Below are 18,365 nucleotides of genomic sequence, written 5' to 3'. Positions count from 1 at the left end.
TAACAAGCCCTTCCTGCTTCTGTTGGACAGGACTCCAATATAGGAAAGGCTTATGCCACACTTCATCTGGCACAAGGTGGTGAATCTTGCTTGTCTCTAAAAGGTGCCACGAGACCTGCTTTATGTGTAATTATGAAAGGGGGCCGCCTCCTCCGCCAGGTCGTGCTACCGACTGATTATGCGACGCGAGTTTGATTTAGGATTTGACGTCGCCGCCTCTGCCGCGACGAAGGGCTCCCGGTCCGCTGATTCTCTTCCTTCTCCTCCTCTTGCGGTCTCCCGAAGGCCCTCTAGCGACGGCTGCCGTCCTCAGAGCCAGCACGTGGAGGGCGGCCCCTCAGCCGGCTCCCCTGCTGCCATTGTCCGTCGGCCGGTGCGCGCTTGGAAGTGGACGGTCTGCGTCTCGCCTTCGCTCGGGGGGGACGCTCCGGCCAAGAGGAGGGAACAACGGGCAGGAGGAGGAGTGCGCGGCTGTGGCTCCGGCTTCCTTCCTGCCCTCCCTTTCTCCTCCCATCGGCCGGGCCAGCCTCGCCTCCCTCCCTCTCTCCCTATCTTCCCGCACACGCTCCCCGACCGGCAGCTCCGCGCTCTCTGCGCCGGCTCCTCCTCCTCCTCCTCTCCGCGCTTCCAGCAAGATGACAGCCGGGCGGCAGCAGCGGCGGTGGCGCGGAGATTCCTCGCACCGGCTGGTAAGTAGAAAGGACGCCGCCGCCGAAGGAACGAGCCCTGGACGGGCGGGCGGTGGTCGCCGCCCCGACGAGAGGGCTCGCGCAGCGCGGCGCAAAGGAGGTGGCCTTTGCGCTGCAGCGATCGCCCCAAGAGAAGAGCGGAGGGCGTGCGGGGTAGTGGTGGGGTGGTGGTGGGGGGAGGCTGGGTGTCGCGGACTAGCGGGCCCACTCCAGAGATGGGAGAGAGGTGTTGAACCTCTTGTGCAGGCAAGAAGGGGTTAACTGAGGGGGGCATAACCAAGAGCGGAGGAAGTAGGTTTCCTCCAGGCGGGCGGGGAAAGGATCGGCTCCCACGGGTTGTGAGTACTTGGATTTGGCTTGGGAGAAGCGGAGGGAAGGAAGGGGTTAACAGCCGGTCTGCAGGAATGGCTAGTAGGGCGGCGCGCGCGGGGGGTGTGTGTGTGTGTCAGTTTTAGGTTGCACTGTTTGAAAGGTAGAGAAGTGCGTATTTTGGAGCGTGGATGTGGTGCTTTGTGATGTGCAAGGATGTGAGCGTGAAGTGGCCTGCGCCCCCGCCTTTTGGCAGAGGGGCAACCCTCTCCCGGCCCCCTCCCGCCCCCGCTTCAGAATTTTCCTCAGTATTTTGCAGAGTTGAGTTTTCTGCCAAAGAGCTGAGGTGGTGGTAAGGTGGCCCCTTCCTTTGCCACCCCACCAATCCCCTTTGGCACTGCAGACTTCGGAACACTTGTGCCTACGCACTTCTGGCATGGTGGCAGGTGTGTGCCCCCAGCCATGGCCCGGCTGACCCTGAGCTCCCCTCTCCTGGCTGTGGTTCCACATCTGAATTCTTCTGGCTCTCTTCCAGGTGCATACCTGACTCTTGGGAGCGCAGCAATATTGTGGGTGGTTTGCCAGGGGGGGAGTAATGGAGCTGCCAGCAGAGCCGAGCGGGAGGGCAGGTGCACCACCAGGTAACACCAGTTGAAACAAGTTTTCTCTCCCAGGTGCTAGCCTGAGACACTGAAGTTGGAAGGGGTGGTGGAGAAAGATAATTGCACGCCATCCACTGGTTGGTTTGCTTCATCTCTTGCCACCCTTAGCTAGCGGGCTGCCCCTGTAGAGGAAGGACAGCATCCTTGGGTTCTTTCTCTGCTTTTTCCATCCTGAGTAGAATATGTGGTTGCAGCATCCTTCCTCTGCCCTCCCCACTTCAGATCTAATCCTGTCCTCTTTCATTTGCAAGTTCCCAGTTGCGTCACTGAAGCAAGGTCCACGGTGTCTTAAGATTCTTGTTCTCCTGGTTTGGGTAGCAAACTGAACTGCAGCTTAACTAAATTCTGCAGTTTTGGGCAATGTGGAATTTTCAGGTCGGGCTGAAGTTTAGACAGCCGGTTCTTTTTCTGCTTTGGCACTGCATTTTTTGTCTGGACAGAGGAAAGCACAGTGGATGTATGAGGCTGTCGTGGAGGACTTTGGAAGAATCAATTTCTGGGTCTGTGGCTTGATGACAATTGAGAAGATTTAAGCTGTCGCCTTCTAGGGATTTTGCTTGCACTAACGGTGCCAATGGCTTTGGCACGTATCATGTTTTCTGTGGGCTAAAGACAGAAACTTGATACAGTGCAGAATATTCAGGGTTTAACCTAAGAGCTGGAATTCTCCGAAGCTATTAGGTTTACTTAGGCTTGAAACAAAATATTTACCTGCGATGTGTTTCACTCCACATTTTATATTAGTATTTAGTGACAGACATCTCTGATATTGTTTGCAGCTCAGATGCTGTGGGCTGTTGGATTATTTAGATTCAGCAAGCTTGGAGAGAGGTTTGCATGTTAGAGCTTCTGTCTGCCACTCAGTGGCCTTACCTGACCCCAGCAAAGAGACCCCCCCCCCAATCCCTCTTGCCTTTGTATAATTTGCCATTGTCTTCCCTGAACACATCTTTACATCAACAACTTTGGAATTTGCAGTCTTCAGTGGATGGTGACTTAACTTGGACTTCACAGTCCAAAATAGCAGCTGCAGCTTGTAAGGAGCTGGATATCGTACAGATTTCTGCGAGCCTCAAACTGCTTTGCATTCCTCAAGAGTGCAGTGTCCAGAGAGTTGCTGGTGCTGAGCATTTGAACTTTGGTCCAGGGCCTAACAAGAATCCTTTCATCATCATCTTAACTCCCCACCCACTGCAACATTGCTGACCCAAAAGCATTTTTTGAGTTGAGTCTTCACAAACTGCAGCATTCACTAGGAGTCTTGTTGAAGTTCAAGGGTGATTTCGCAATTATTTTGACTGATCGGAACCAGAATGCAAGCTGTGCTGTTGTGATGTACAAGTGATATAGGCTAATGTGTGTCCAGTGCTTTGCTCTGTGGCTGCCTTTACAGGAAGCCTTTATGATGGCAGGTGGAGTCTTAAAGTGGCACTGGGGAAGATGATAAATAACTTTAAAGTGGTGTGTCTGTATGATTAGCCTCTGCCAACCTGGGTCTTCCAGATGTTTTCGACTGCAGCTCTCCGCCAGCCCTTACCGTGGTGAATTGTAGACCAATATATCTGGAGGACACCTGGCTGACAAAGGCTGTGTTAGATTTACTGTTAGATTTTTCATGTTGCCTTTTCTTATCATTCCTGAAACGCGAACAGAACAGAGCTGGAGAAAGGTTGCCATTCTGTCAGCTGCGTAAATTCCTAGGCATTCAAGGGGAGATTAGGAAGAAATCATTGTGCGGAAATTAGCAAAGACCAGTGTACTTCCAGAGAATTGTCTCTGTAACTCCAGCAGCAAGTAGAGTCACTCTTTTTCGTAGTGTATCCTAAGATGCTTCCTCTACTTTTCATGAAAGAGTCAGGTCTGTGGCTACAGCAAGTCTCTCAGTGGGGGATTCTGTGATAAGTTGTTTAGCAAACCTGCTTTTTTAAAAATAAAAAGTTGCTATTGATAAGTATTCTTAGGGACATAGGAAGCTGTTTTATACCAAGTCAGGTCATCGGTCTTTCCAGCTATTGTATTGTCTGAATTGACTGGCAGCAGCTGTATAGGTTTTCAGAATAGAGCTGTTTCCAGTCCTACCTGGACACACCAGAGATGGAACCAGGGACCTCCTACCTGCAAAGCAGGTCTTCTGCCACTGAGCTATGGCCCTTCATTTGCAACATCTCCCTTGGAACATTTCCCTTTGCCAAGTATGATGGAAACCTCCTTGCCTGGCTGACAGGGATGGGCGAGGTGACAGCTGGATGGGTCTTGTGTGCTGCTATTGCACGCCTGTGTCTTGGGACGGAGATGCGTGCTTTCTGAGCTCCTGTGGTTGACTCTTGGCTATTTAAAGACCCGGGACTGTCATGTCAACAGCAGATGGTGTAACACGCCTGTTCTGCCTTGGCAGTTGTGTGCTCCCAGCTCGAGGCAGTTGATTTGCTCAATCAGGCAGGGTTGTAAAGAAATGCTTCTGGTCCCTAGTGGGGCTTTTGGTCAATTTTGATGGGGGAAGACTTGAATTATCCCAGGAAGTAAAGTGGAACCTCATGCAGTACTGACAAGCCTGAGGCAAGATTTGCTGACAGTTCCCTCCAGGCTGTGGTTTCCAGGTCCTGGATTTTCCAGGAGAGACTAATGCTCTTGATTGTGAGTGCTTCTGGTTACACTTGAAAAAAATAATAAGGGTGTTTTCTGCTGATACATGTAGAATCTCACCATTTGCTGAAGATCAAGTCCCAAATGAAGCTGTGGAGTGAATTCTGGCTTGGAGGGGGGAGGGAGTTCCGCAGAGCACCACTTTTTCTTTGGTGAAGAATATTTAGATTTTCAGGCAAAGCCAAGCTTTTCTTCATTTTGGCTTCCCATAACGGCTCCACTCATGGTGCTAATGGCCTTGCATTTGTTGATCGGGGAATGGGGAACCTGTGGTCCTACAGCTGTTGTTGAACACCGGACCCTGCCAGCATGGCTAGTGGTCTGGGATGGTGGGATTTGTAATCCCAAACTTGGGCCTCCAGCTGCTTTTGGACTACAATCTCCATCATCCCTGAAGACTGGTCCTGCTAGTTAGGGATGATGGGAGTTGTAGTCCAAAAACAGATGGAGACCCAAGTTTGGGAAACTCTGATCTAGATGACTACAGTTCCCTCATCCCTGCTGAAGATGAATCTGTATGGGAACCCAGAGCCATAAAGGCAGTCTCTGGGGCGGGCTGGCTGTTTAAAACCTTCTAGCTTCTCTCCTTGATGCCTTCTTGGGTGTTAGATTCTGGGGATAGTCTTCTTATGGGGGCAGCAGAAGCAAAGAAGCCCACTAGGTTTGAGGTAGAATCAGACATGTTTCAGAATGATTTCAATGCAGATACCACCTTTTTCTTTTCCTTCCCCCTCAGACTTTGGTTGGGGTCACCAAGGCTGGCAGAAGCTTTTGTGATGTAGTGGGGAGGAGGACTGAACTTGGACTGGAGGCACCTGGGATGAAATCCTTGCTCAGGATTGGCGTGCCTACCTGTCAGTCGCCTAATGATGTCAGGTGCAAGGCACTGCTAAAATGGAGACATTTCCACCCCCTTCATTTTAGCAGGAGTTTCCATGCAAAACTTCCTGAATAAGTGGATTCTGATGTAAATTTCTTCCTGAGGTTAAACTTCCATTTAAAGTTTTAACTGGCGGTGCTCAGGGCTGTACCTGGGACCTTCTGCATGCAAATCTTGTGCTCTACCACTGAGTTGTGGTAGCTTCTCAAAAGTCTTATTGGAATTGCCTAGTTTAGTGTTGTATTCTGGCAAAAAAAATGGCTCAGGCCATGCTCCCCAGCTGAGAAGATATTGGCTCCTGTGCTGATTTTGAAGCCAGTAGACATTTGAGCCAGATGGTCTTTCAAGCCCCTTGCAATTCCCTGAATGATAGAGAAGCTTGGGTGTGGACCACAGCCCTGCCCTCCTCAATTCATTGATTTGTAAGCCTGGTTGCAGCATGAGTTAGTGTTTTGTTTTCTTAATTTTTTTTTCTCCTAGAGAGCACTCATACACTTCTGGCTTAATGAGGGCTCTGGCTTATTCTGTTTGAACGAACAGCTCCATTAAGTTGTGCTGATTAATGAGCAGAAAACCCAGTAGGGAAGGCAGAGGTCTGAGCTTCCCGTATGTGTTTATGGCTGTGTCTTGTATGCACAGCACGGAAACATAGCTTGGGAACTTGAAGCCTGCAGATGGGTGGGTGGGAATAGATGCATGTCAATGTGGGGAAAGGAAATCTGGCACTGCAATCATCCATAGATGTCAGGGGTAGGGTACACTCACCCAGATCTTTTGAAGGCCCCTGTGATGGTTTCTGCCACAATCCTTTCATGGCAGTAAGAAAAGATGTGGGAAAAGGCTGCCCCATGCTGAATTTCTGCACCTTCATTTCCTGGTTAGTGCACTGTGTACACATACTGCTGTGTGCTGGGAGAGGTGTTTGATGTGCAACTACTAATCCTTTCTTAGTGTTACTTGTAAGGGTGCACTGTGAGTTGTGCTTTGTGCACACAGTGAAGGCAAGCAACTAGCTTGCTGCAGGCCGGAGTCAGCATAGGCTAGCATTTTCTTTCTGGCTTCCAGGCTCACGGGTGTTTATGAGAATAGGCTTTGTGGACGGTTGCACCCACACAGAAAGACCAGCATGGGTGCTACGCACAGCATTGCTCAGGTCTCGGCAATTGAATGTGGGCCTCTGTTTTTAAATGTGAGTGTTGCAGAGAAAGATTGAATCTTCTCCCCTTTGCTCTATGATGCCAGTTGCATCCCTGTGCCTGTCACAGATCTTCACCAGAGCTGTGTGCAGAGACAATAAAACAGTAAGATTTTGCACCCAGAGAACGCAAATCTCCAGTAAGAAAGATGACTCCTGAGCTCCATGTAAAGGTAAAGACACCCCTGACTGTTAGGTCCAGTCACGGACGACTCTGGGGTTGTGTGCTCATCTCACTCTATAGGCTGAGGGAGACGGTGTTTGTCCGCAGACAGCTTCCGGGTCATGTGGCCAGCATGACTAAGCCGCTTCTGGCGAACCAGAGCAGCACACAGAAACACTGTTTACCTTCCCGCCGAAGCAGTACCTATTTATCTACTTGCACTTTGACATGCTTTCAAACTGTTAGGTTGGCAGGAGCAGGGACCGAGCAATGGGAGCTCACCCCGTTGCGAGGATTCCAACCGCCGACCTTCTGATCGGCAAGTCCTAGGCTCTGTGGTTTAGATTACAGCGCCACCCGTATCCAGTGCTCCATGTAAACTATACAAATTGAGCAAATACAGTGGTGCCCCGCAAGACGAAATTAATTCGTTCCGCAAGTTTTGTCGTCTAGCGAATTTTTCATCTTGCGAATCACGAAATCCCATAGGAATGCATTGAAAATCAAGTAATGCGTTCCTATAGTCAAAAAAAGTCCAAACAAAGCCAAATTTGGTACAACAACAGTTTATTAACTGCTCTTTAAAGTCACACATACTGTAAAGAGCAGTTCAAAAATTGAAGGGAAAATAAATTAACTTTATAAACAAAACATGTCTTTGTTTTTAGACAAAGGAAACAAAGTCGCGAGACGTTTTCATCTTGCGAAACAAGCCCATAGGGAAATTCGTCTTGCGAGGCAAATCGAAAACGGAAAAACCTTTCGTCTAGCGAGTTTTTTGTCTTGCGAGGCATTCGTCTTGCGAGGTACCACTGTACACGTCATTCTGTACTTTGTACAATCCTGGTCATGCAAGAGCTCTGTGTGGCATTAGTGTTCCTTCCCAGCTAACGGAGAACTTAGGATCAAACTATACATTGTGTGGAGCACCTCCTTACAACTGTCTATACCTTGCCTAAAAAGCTGCTGCCACACCCCACCACCAGCCAGATTGGACTGTGGCACAGTGGAAGGAGTAAATAACGCTTTTCTTTCCATACTGTTGAAAATTGCTTCCGATGTTGCTCTTTCTGAACATTATGCACAGCTCGACTCTTGGTGAGCAATAAGCTCTGTAAACCATTTTTTATATCAAGTTCTGGCAAATTAGTTCCGATTCTTTTCACATGGAGCCTGTCCCTTTTGTATAGACTTGCCTTGTCCCATAATGGCTGCTTACCCTGCTCGGGAGTGGGCAGCAGCTTTGACCTATCACAGGCTTCCCCTCCATCCCTGGGGGGTGAAATTCCTTTTGGTGTGGCCAGCCATTGGACGGCTGGATAGCCCACCCCCATCAATATTTGAATTGGCCAATTGGGCAGGCTGGGAGGTGGAGCATAGCTGGAGGACCAGAGTCAAGGAGTGTTCACTCTGGTCCACTGACTGGGAATGAAAGCCGGCTGCACCTGCATCACTTAGCACAAAGATCATAATTGTCCCTTAATGTTTCCTAGTATCTAGCAGATCTAAACCTGTTCTCCTGGCATCACTGTCTTGTCTGCCATTTGAGGCTTCTGAGCTCTGCCTGTCCTACTGGCCTTGCATGCAAAACAGGTAGTATTTCTTGACAATGCTAACATGGAGGCCCTGGATCTTAATATCCTATCCAGCAACTTAATTATTTTACATCCAAGAGCACGCCATTCATTTTTTACTGATGCTGAAGCTTAGATGGCTCCAAAATCTCCTGAATCCCTCTGTTACTTACTTTTATCTGCCTTTATTCTAATGCTTTATTGGTTTTAGGTTGCATTTTGGTCTTAATGATAACGATCTTTTTTTTTAATACGGTACACAGCTTAAGCGTATTAAGCAGTTTATAAATGCCTTATACATAGTTTAGTCTATACATAGCTTAGTTTAATTAAAAACGTTTATTAACATTTATGTATTTAATGACAGCAGCACGAATACTGTAATTCCCAAAGATGGAAAGGAGGAGAAGTCCCAACAAAGGAAGAATGGCTTTGGAAAACGTTGGAATACAAGATTAGAGACCCAAATGATGAAAACTTCCTTGGGGACTAAGGAACTTTTATAAAGCATTTCAAGTGTTGCTAAAGCGAGATGAAAATGTGAGCAGGACTTGAAATATGAGCGTTAATTTTTAAAAGATAAATAGGTTTAAATGGATGTATTGAATAGTGCAGGTTTCAAGGGTAAATATGGAAAGCGTGGAAGGGGAGGACGTGAAGTCAACTGATAAAATAACTTACGGTTTATGTTAAAATTTGTAGAGTTTTTTGTGTGTGAAAAATCAACAAATAAGATTTTTTTAAAAAAAATTAATTAAAATAAAATAAAACAAATGAAAGTGAATCATAGACAAATTCACCAATGATAAGTTTACTGGTGACAACAAGGCAAGATGGTTATTTGCCACCTGAATGGCCAGTTGCTGGGGGACAGCAGAGGGAGAGGACTGTTGTCCTCATGTTCTTCTTGAGGGTTTCCCATCCAAATATATTTTATTGCCTGCTGTGGTAAACAGGATATTGGAACAGAAGGTGGTTTGGTTTGATTTGGCAGGGTTCTTACAATGCTGACTCCTCCCCTTGCGCTGTCTGGATGATGCAAAGATAGGCTGCAAGACTTTGCAATGTGAGGGCTGCTGTCTTCTGTGGGGCAGTGGACCGCCCTGCTCAGTATTCTCCCAGTGTGGCTAGGAGAATATAAAGACTAAATCCACAGGCTTTTCTGAGTCGGCCATTTGGGTCTGTGGCCATGGGTGGCGGAGAGCTGTTTCTTAGCTTATCCTTGGAGCTTTGTAGGGTCTCTGTGGTCAGAACATAGGGAAGTGCCTTGTGCATAGCCAGGTCAGTGGTCCATCTAGCTCACTACTGTCTAGGTAAAGGTAAAGGGACCCCTGACTGTTAGGTCCAGTCCCAGACGACTCTGGGGTTGCAGCGCTCATCTCGCTCTATAGGCCGAGGGAGCTGACGTTTGTCCGCAGACAGCTTCCGGGTCATGTGGCCAGCATGACTAAGCCGCTTCTGGCAAACCAGAGCAGTGCATGGAAACGCCATTTACCTTCCCGCCGGAGCAGTACCTATTTATCTACTTGCACTTTGGCGTGCTTTTGAACTGCTAGGTGGGCAGGAGCAGGGACCGAGCAACGGGAGCTCACCCCGTTGCGGGGATTCGAACTGCTGACCTTCTGAATTGTATGTTTTTTTTAGGATTTACCCTATTCTTTATATGGTAGATCATAGAATCATAGAATATGCAGCTGTCCCACAAGGGGATTGAACCTGCAACCTTGGTGTTATCAGCAGCACCCTCTAACTAACTGAGCTGTGTCATCCCATTTAACTGATTTTTGTATTGTGTCGTTACATTCTTGTAACCTGCCCTGGGTTCTTAAGGTGAAGAGCAAGTAGGAAATCTTAACAAATAAATAGCCAATAAAGTTGGGGTGTTTTTTTTTGTTTTGTTTATTTCCCACCTGCCTAAGGCCAAGGTCTCCTGATATTGTAAAGGATTTTTTCTATTGAAAGATTCAGGCCCCAGATTCTGTGTATTGCTGCTCGGTTATTTATTTATTAGCAATATTATTTTATGCTGCCTTATATGCATGACCGAAATATAAAGGCCAATCACAAAATAAAGCATCGAAATGGTTAACACACCAAGCAGAAAGCTTTGGAATACAGTATAGAGAAAGCTGCAGAAAAAAGCATTTTCCAGAGGTGTTTTTAGAAGTAACTACTGTTGCAAGCCACTGCAACCTACTTTATTGACTGTAAGAGAATGATTTGGTCAAGCCTAAATTAAGTGTGTGCCGTGGTGGTGGTGGTGGAGGTGGGGACCCTGCAGGCACGAGCTAAGGCCTCTATGGGCTCATATGTGCCTGCAGGCATTGCATTGGTGATCAAGATTATGGGGAAAACTGATCACAGATGTTGTGAAGCAGTAGAGGGATGCTCAAGGCAGTAGCATTAATGAGACATAGATTCAAGGAATTGTAGAGTTGGAAGGGACCCTGAGGGTCATCTTGTCCAACCCCCCTGCCATGCAGCAATCTCAACTAAAGCATCCGTGACAGGTTGCCGTCCTTCATGGCTTGGCTTGATTTACAGAGCTCTCCCTGCAGACCTCAGGAAGGGTCGTTCTCAGTGGCAGAACATCTGCTTTGCATGCAGAAGGTCCGGGTTCAATCCCTGGCACCTCCAGCTAAGGCTGGGGGAGACCTCTGCCCTGACACCCTGGAGAACTGCTGCTACTCAGTGCAGACGATACTGTGCTAGATAGGCCAGTGGTCTGACTCGGTGCAAGGCAGATTCCTTCGTTCCAGACCTGCCGCTCTGGACGGATATTACATCTCTTTAGTAGGCATGTCTCCCCCCCTGGAAGTTCTTTTCTGTCCCTTCAGGCATCCTCAGCGATGCAGTCTTCATTGGAGATTGACTGCACCTTATCTCCTTTCATTGCTGCAAAGGATTAAGCATACCTGCCTGGCTCTCGTAAGCGTGTGAGCTGTTATAACGAACTGAAATTCATTTTTAATAGCAAAGTTAATCGCAGAGTCCACTCATTGATTCTCTATTTTGCAGCTGTATTAGCTAGGCTGTGCTGCTGCTAATGGTCTAGAAAATCGCCTTTTAATAAAGTCAGGCAGAGGGTGTGTGTTTGGCGGGGTGCGGGGGGAGAGAGAGAGAGAGAGAGAGATCTAACTAAAAGTACAAGCCAGGATGGCTAAAATTGGAATGCTTCGGAATCAGCCGCGTAAAAGAATGCTGGCAACAGCTATGCATTGAAGCAAACAGAAGCCGTTCAAAGGCTGTTTTCTCACATGCAGGCTTATCACTGAATGACAGTTGCAGCTTCCAGAGAGCTTTCTTTGATACCTTTTGCACTTTCATCCTTTTGTTTGCACTTTTGGTGCAGAGAACAAGTTTGTACTATGTTGGGTAATTTGAGAGGATAGTGCTTTGTTTGCCATAGCTGTCAACTTACAGATTTGAAAATAAGGGACCAGCAACCAAAATAAGGGACCAGCAACCTCACCTGTTCCAGGCACTCCAGTCTTCCTGTCCTCCTGCAGTCTGGTCAAACTCATGCTGGGTAGCTTCGAAAACACTGTCCAACCAACTTTGTAACCAGAGGTTCAATTGAATAGAATCTGAATCACATGCACCACAAGGCTTATGCAGCCTCAACTTAAGATGGCTCACCGGCCTGGCTTTGCACTGCAAAGTTTGCAGCAGCACGTGCAACAAAATGGCGTCCAGCATTCAAAAACCTCCTCAGCTTGCATTAACTAGCCACACACAAGGCATGCAAGCTCCACCCCCCCAGTCGTTCTTAGACTTCTTATTGGGTGAGCAACACAGCCAAGCAACACAGTTGGAGTCTCCCTCCTCCCTGGCCGGCAGGGAGGGAGAGGAGCTGCTTCCTTTGAAATTTAAGGGACGTTATTTAAGGGACATCCATCAATAAGGGACAGCAGCGGGACATGGTGTTGGAATAAGGGACTGTCCCTTCAAATAAGGGACACTTGACAGCTATGTTTGCATCCTGATATTTGAGGAAGGAAGACAAATTAACTGAGGGCTTTATTTTGCTGTCTCTCCAGACTGAGGAAAGATTGCATATGCTGATGGTGGAGCTTCTATGTTAAATTAAAATGCAGAGAGGTTCAAAACTTTGACTCTCAGGGTTGGGTGAATTGCCGTTTGCTGTCCTCAAGGTATGTGGTGATTTTCTGCGCAGGCCTTCCTTCCCTCTTTGTCCTATAACTACATTTCCCTGCTTCTGTTTAACGTGCTTTCGAAAGCTTTGCGTAAATCTGGATCTCACACAAATAATCACGTAACGGTTTCACCATGTGCACAAAGCAGAACTCAGCCCTCATCCATTCAAACCGCACTGCACAGCCATTTATAGGCAGCAAGAATTGTTTTTTTGCTTGCCCAGTGTGAGCAGAACAATGGTTATATTTTCGCAGTAAGAAGCTTGTGCTGATGAAAGCCAGCGTGGTGCTAAAAGCAAGAAAAGCCATTCTGGATTAAGCCAGTAAGGAGATACCACAAATACATATATTTGTGATAGGTTTTCGCTGTTTGTACAGTAATATTTCCCTGCATAAACACTTCCCTGTATTTCACTGGGGATGTAAAACCCAACCATTTTATATAATCGCATTAGAACCAATTTAGTGCGGCTGGGATTGCTTCTTGCACTTTACAGGTGAAATTCTGCTGAGGCTGGCAGGAAATGGTCACTTCCCTAGCTTCCAAAACTTACATTTGCTCCCATGGTGTGGACTGTAGCTACAGGATTGTGGTTAGCTAGGCTGGAGGACTTCAGATGGTAGCTGCATTTGCATCTATTGGTGCAACACACTTGCTGGCTTATCTGGCACGGGCAGTGTGCTAGTGCAGGCTGCCAATCTCTCCCACTTTGTTCCTTCCTTCATGCAAAGCGGATAAATAAACTAATATGTATTTGCTCCAATTACGCCTTAACCAGGGTTGTAGTTTATTGTTCTCTAAGAAAACATGGTTGCTAGTCAACCAGAGGACATGATTTATAGTTGGTTATTTATTTATTTATTTATTTATTTATTTAGTTAGTTAGTTAGTTACTTACTGCAGATAACGTTTCAGAGTAGATTCATGGAAAGGAAGGGACCTAAATTAGCCATGTCTATTAATTTCCATGGGTCTACTTTGAGCAGAACTAGCGCTGGATACAAACCACATAATAACAACTTCAACAGGATAAAACAATAGTATTGACTAAAAATGCTCATCCTGCAGTATTATAAAATACAAGGTTTATATAGCTCTTAATGAAACCTTCTAAGTGGCTGGCATACAACAACATGAAATACTGATTAACAATATTGATAAAATAAAAAACAAATTGACATACGAAGTACCCAGGTATGGATAAAACCAGCAGTTTTGAAAGAAATATATCTAATAAACCTGGGAAGGCTTGCCTAAAGAAAAAGATTTTTAGCAGGTGCTGAAAAAGGTACAACCAAAGCATTTGCCTAATATCAATTGGCAAGGAGTTCCAGAGCATAGAGGCTGCCACACTAAGGGATTGATGCATTGCAAGTGTGGAACAAGCATTTCGCTCTTCCATAGTTCCACAGATCAAAATGGATGATAGGGCATATACCCTTGTGCAAATTAATTGAAACAAAGCATGTTTTGTATCTTACTCGTAATCCTGTACTCAAAACAAACATGAAAAGTCAGTTGATCATTATGGTGTTGGCAGCCTGCAGCCAACAGAAGGAATGATGCACTCGCTGCAATATATTGAGGTTCTATGAAAGAGAGTTATTCCAGAGCTGGAAAAGATGTATCCTGACAGTACTGGGATATTGCAGTGGGACCTAGCCCTCTGTCACACATCGAAAGTGGGGAAGAAGTTCATGACAGAGCAGCAAATACAGGTACTTGATTGGCCAGGGAATTCGCTGGATGTAAATCCCATTGAGAATTCATGGGCTATATGCAAAAGTTGCCTCCGTGCTGTAGACTGTACGACTATGGAGAAACTCATTCAGGCGCCGATTCAAGTGTGGTACAGGGATCTGAAAATCAACAGCAACTGTTTGAAACTAGTAGACTCCATGGCAAATCGTGTTCAAATGCTGCTTGAAAATAGCAGAGGTCATATCCGTTAGTAATGTACGTATATGTGAGTTTTGTACAATAAACTACATTGTTTGTTTCAAGTAATTTGCACAAGGGTGTGAATGGAATAAGGCAGTCCTTCAAGTAAGCTGTTGATGGCTTTTATTGGCTTCCTGATCATGACTTTGGAGAGCAGCAAACCATGATCCTGGTTCAGATATAATTAATTAATATACCGTTTAATGCCAAAACAGCTTCTAAATGGCTTACAAAACATAAAAAACAATTGCACAATGTTGTTCAAATATGGACTAATTAAATAACATAACAGTTCCAGGGAACAATAAAACAACCCCATTAAACTATTTACAGTGTAAATATCTGTGATTTTAAAATGCAATGAAACATTAAAACAGCACAGCAATTAAAACAGGAAACTTGGGTCAAGAGATCAAGGGAACGCCGGTGTAAACAGGTGCATCTTCAGAAACTGGTGGCATGCCAATATGGTTGGGGCATTTCATATTTCAATGAGCAGTTCATTCTGCAATACTGTTGTCACAGTACTGTCACAGTGCTTCTTGATTTGTTTATCCTGCTTGCAGAAGAGGAGCAAAGTAAGAGTGATCAAGAAGCGTGCATGGGCATGCTGTTTCTCCAGATAAATCATGGTAAGGTAGGCACTCTGGCTTGTTGTGTGAATGCAGCAGCTTGTCACCACACTGAACTGCAATGACTAGAACAACAGAGGGAGTATTGCAGATGAAATCTGAACATTGTTGAGAACTGATGCTATTATTTTCTGGGTCGTTTAAATAATGCATCAGATGCATAACCCTGGTTTTCAGTTCTGCCAATAATATTTTGGTGACCAAGAGCAGCTAATTAGACTGCATTCACAGGCAACTGGAAAGGCTAATAATGGTCCTGAATATTTCTGCAATGGGTTATTCATGGGGCATACTTTACTGTCTGTGCTGCCCACGTTCCTCTTGCATACAGAAATAGATCTCCAGCTCTTTCACTATAAGTGATATGAGAGTTCTTCTCTCCTTGTTGAGCTGTGGTGGGTTGACTTTAATCTCACAGTCTACTTTAAAAATAAATCCACGTGGTCTTCCAGTCTGCATTTTTCACCGGGAGTGCATGTGCAGGATCAGTTAAGGGGTGACAATTCTGTTTTAAGAGATTCTTGCTTAAGAGCATAAGAATTGCCTGGTTGGGTCATGACCATGATGAGGCTCGCTCAGCCTCTATCCTCAAAGGTTTTCAGTTCACCATAATGAGAACTGCTTCCTTTAGGGCGAACCGGAAGTAATTCTACTCTTTATGGCATAGCTTTCCAAACTTTTCATGTTGGTGACACACTTTTTAGACATGCATCATTTCACGACACAGCAATTCAGTTTTACTAGCAAACCAGAGGTTAAACTAACCCCTTTCCATTCCTGGGAGGAGCACAAGGAGCGTGCTCACCATTAGCGTGACACCATTACACACTGCAGCCGACACACAAGCATGTCACAGTTTGGAAAGCTCTGCTTTATGGCATCGGGCATAATAAAAGTTATTGCTGAACATGATGTGCTTATGACTCCCAAAGCTGTACTGCTTGAATGCTAGAAGTATATGATCCTTGATGAAGATTTGGAGGTACTCATGTGCTTATTTCAATCAAGACTGTTGCATCCTGCTGGAGAATCCTCAATACTGTTCTCTAGACATATTTGGGTGGGGTTTCAGGGTTTTTTATTGGTATAATATTAAGCTAGCACATTACAAAACCTGCGGTTCACCAGATGTTGCTGGAGAACAGGCAAATCCACGTCATACATTTAAAGCAGTTTAAATGGGAACAGTAGTTTCATCCCCACTGAGCTGCAGTCCCCGCCAATAAACTGTAGTTCCCAGGATTCTTTGGGAGGAAGTCATTAATGTATTGAATCAGCTTTAAATGTCTGGTGTGGATGTCCCATACATCTCGCATCATCCCTGACAGTTGGCCATGCTGTCTGGGGAAAGGGCCATAGGTTCTTCATCCTTTTTATAAAAAAGCCACAGATGTTCAGGGGTGAGGGATCTTTTTTCTTAGCCCAAACAGCTTATCCCCTCATGGATGACCTTTTGGGGTCTTTGTGACAAAAACAGGTGGTGCCAGATGCAAAACTGGGTGGAGTAAGAGGTGCGACTCTTATCTTCATACATTAGGCTGTATTCCAATTACAGTACCCCCAAAATCAGAGGTTTCTACATGCGCTCAGCCCACCACCTCTCTTGTTTCATCCAGACAAGCAAGAGGCATTGTCCACAATTGTAGCCAGTGCTGTTGTAGAAGGTGCACCATTGAGGGGGATAGGAAGCTTGGACTGAGACTGGTCATGACCTGGGAGCAGTCCTGAAGGACTGATGGAGAGCCCTACAGGGCTGCTTTCAGCGGCCTGAGGTTCTCCCATCCATGAGATTCAGTAACAAAATGAGTTTGTCTGTCAGCATAGCTGTCAATGTTTCCCTTTTTAAAAGGGAAATTCCCTTATTCCGAATAGGATTCCTCACAAGAAAAGAGAAAAGTTGACAGCTGTGTCTGTCAGTCATTACAGTTCAGAATTTCATGGTTGTGTATATCCATCTATGCTTTCTTTTTTATGGTTATTATAATGTTTGTCCTAATATGCAGTCTTAAATGCAGGTAGAGACCACAATTTGCCCTTTTCTCCGAGAAATACCAAAACTTTTCTTACATCTCCTTACGTTCAGTGGGTCAGCTCTAAGCATGACATAATTCTGGCTCTTTCCTATGGACTTAAATTGAACTGTGTTTTCCACTCTGTTTTCCAATGCAGAGTACAGAGGGCTTTCAGTTACTATAGAGGCACCAGGTATACAGCAATGCCAGACTGCACCCTTAGAGAACCAAGGCCAATGGCAGCTTTCAATCTAACACCAGAAATTCAGACTGAAACCCACTATGACAACCAAAGCTGATTAAAAAATCACACCTATACAAATAAGAGAGGTCTTACAGATTGTGCCCAACTAAGAGAGGACACAAGTACCCAAAACTCATTAAATTAAGGGGCGAAAGCCTTGGCAAAAGGCAATTTTTTATTATGCGTGGATGTGCTCTGAGTAAAAATTAGTTGGATACAACTCAGGAATTCAGAGAATTCAAACAAATAAAACAGGGTCTGATCTTGTGGAGCAGGGAAGGCCTGGGCAAAAAGACAAACCTTTACAAAACATCTGAAGCAAGTGAAGGTTGTTGCTTTTGCATATGACAAGGGGATTCTATAGTACAGGGGCAATAGCAGAAAATGCTCATTTTTGGTTCACCACTCTATGGTATTTTTTGGAGTGTGGTGTTGTGAGGGGAATTTCCACAAATGATTTAAGTGATCTCGGCAGGGTAAGGCCTCTGCAGGGGGCAGATGGTTTCATGTAACCTGGCTCCAAGTTGCATTAAGAACTTTGTATGCCAGCTGCCACACTTTGAACATGTGCCCCGGAAGCTGATCAGTGGCAGCCAGCGCAGTTCATAGCTGAGAAGGGCGGAAGAAGATCAAACTCTGAGAAAATGATTTCTATGCAGAAGATGAGCTGGAGGAATATTGGGTGAACACAGACTGCTCTACACATCGCTTGTGTTGGGCTTCCCAGAATGGGCCTGGAGCGACAGCAGGTGGCCCGTGTCGCTGTTGTAAGATGGAGATTAACACACTCTCTCGTCTGCATGAGAGCATTTTGTTTATGCTCAGGCATCTGACAAGTACTTAAAGCTCCCACTTTAGAGCCTCTCAAATTCTTCCAAGGCAACACTCCCTGGAGCAGCGTTTGCTCACATTGTCTTGCTCCTAAACTTTATATGTAAACCTTGAAAGCTCATTTAGTCGAAGGCTGTGAAGTATCCCTCCCTTTTATTGGTTTGCCTGAGAGCTGGCTTATTTTGGTTCCTTTCTGTGAGAATCTGACACACAGGCAAAATGCAAGCCTGGGTTTGCTTCCTCTGGAGCGGGGATGTTTGTGCCAGAACTTTTAAGGAAAAACCCTCAGTGGCTAGAAAGTGTGTGACACACTGCTCAGAAACTTTCCCTCTGCCTGTTGCTTCTAACATGCTGGGGCCTGCCCTGTACAAAAAAGGATAAGGGAACAAGCTGTGAGGAATTCCATTTGCCAAGCCAAGTTGGCTGCGGTGT

General features: G+C 45.8%; 1 protein-coding gene across 1 annotated transcript in view; it reads left to right on the top strand.

Moving 5' to 3' along the window:
* The first annotated feature begins 281 nt into the window (after nucleotides 1-281).
* The window catches only part of MID2 (midline 2), a 204,002-nt gene continuing 185,918 nt past the window's right edge, over nucleotides 282-18,365 (top strand). The window contains exon 1 of the mRNA XM_081179434.1: nucleotides 282-689. The gene's annotated coding sequence lies outside the window, so the exon portion shown is untranslated. The remainder of the gene's footprint in view (nucleotides 690-18,365) is intronic.

Source organism: Podarcis bocagei (assembly GCF_964188305.1).
Source record: "Podarcis bocagei genome assembly, chromosome: Z".
NCBI classification, from domain to species: Eukaryota; Metazoa; Chordata; class Lepidosauria; order Squamata; family Lacertidae; genus Podarcis; species Podarcis bocagei.
The sequence above is the reverse complement of the archived record's forward strand: the minus strand, read 5'-3'. Positions and strand labels throughout refer to the sequence as shown.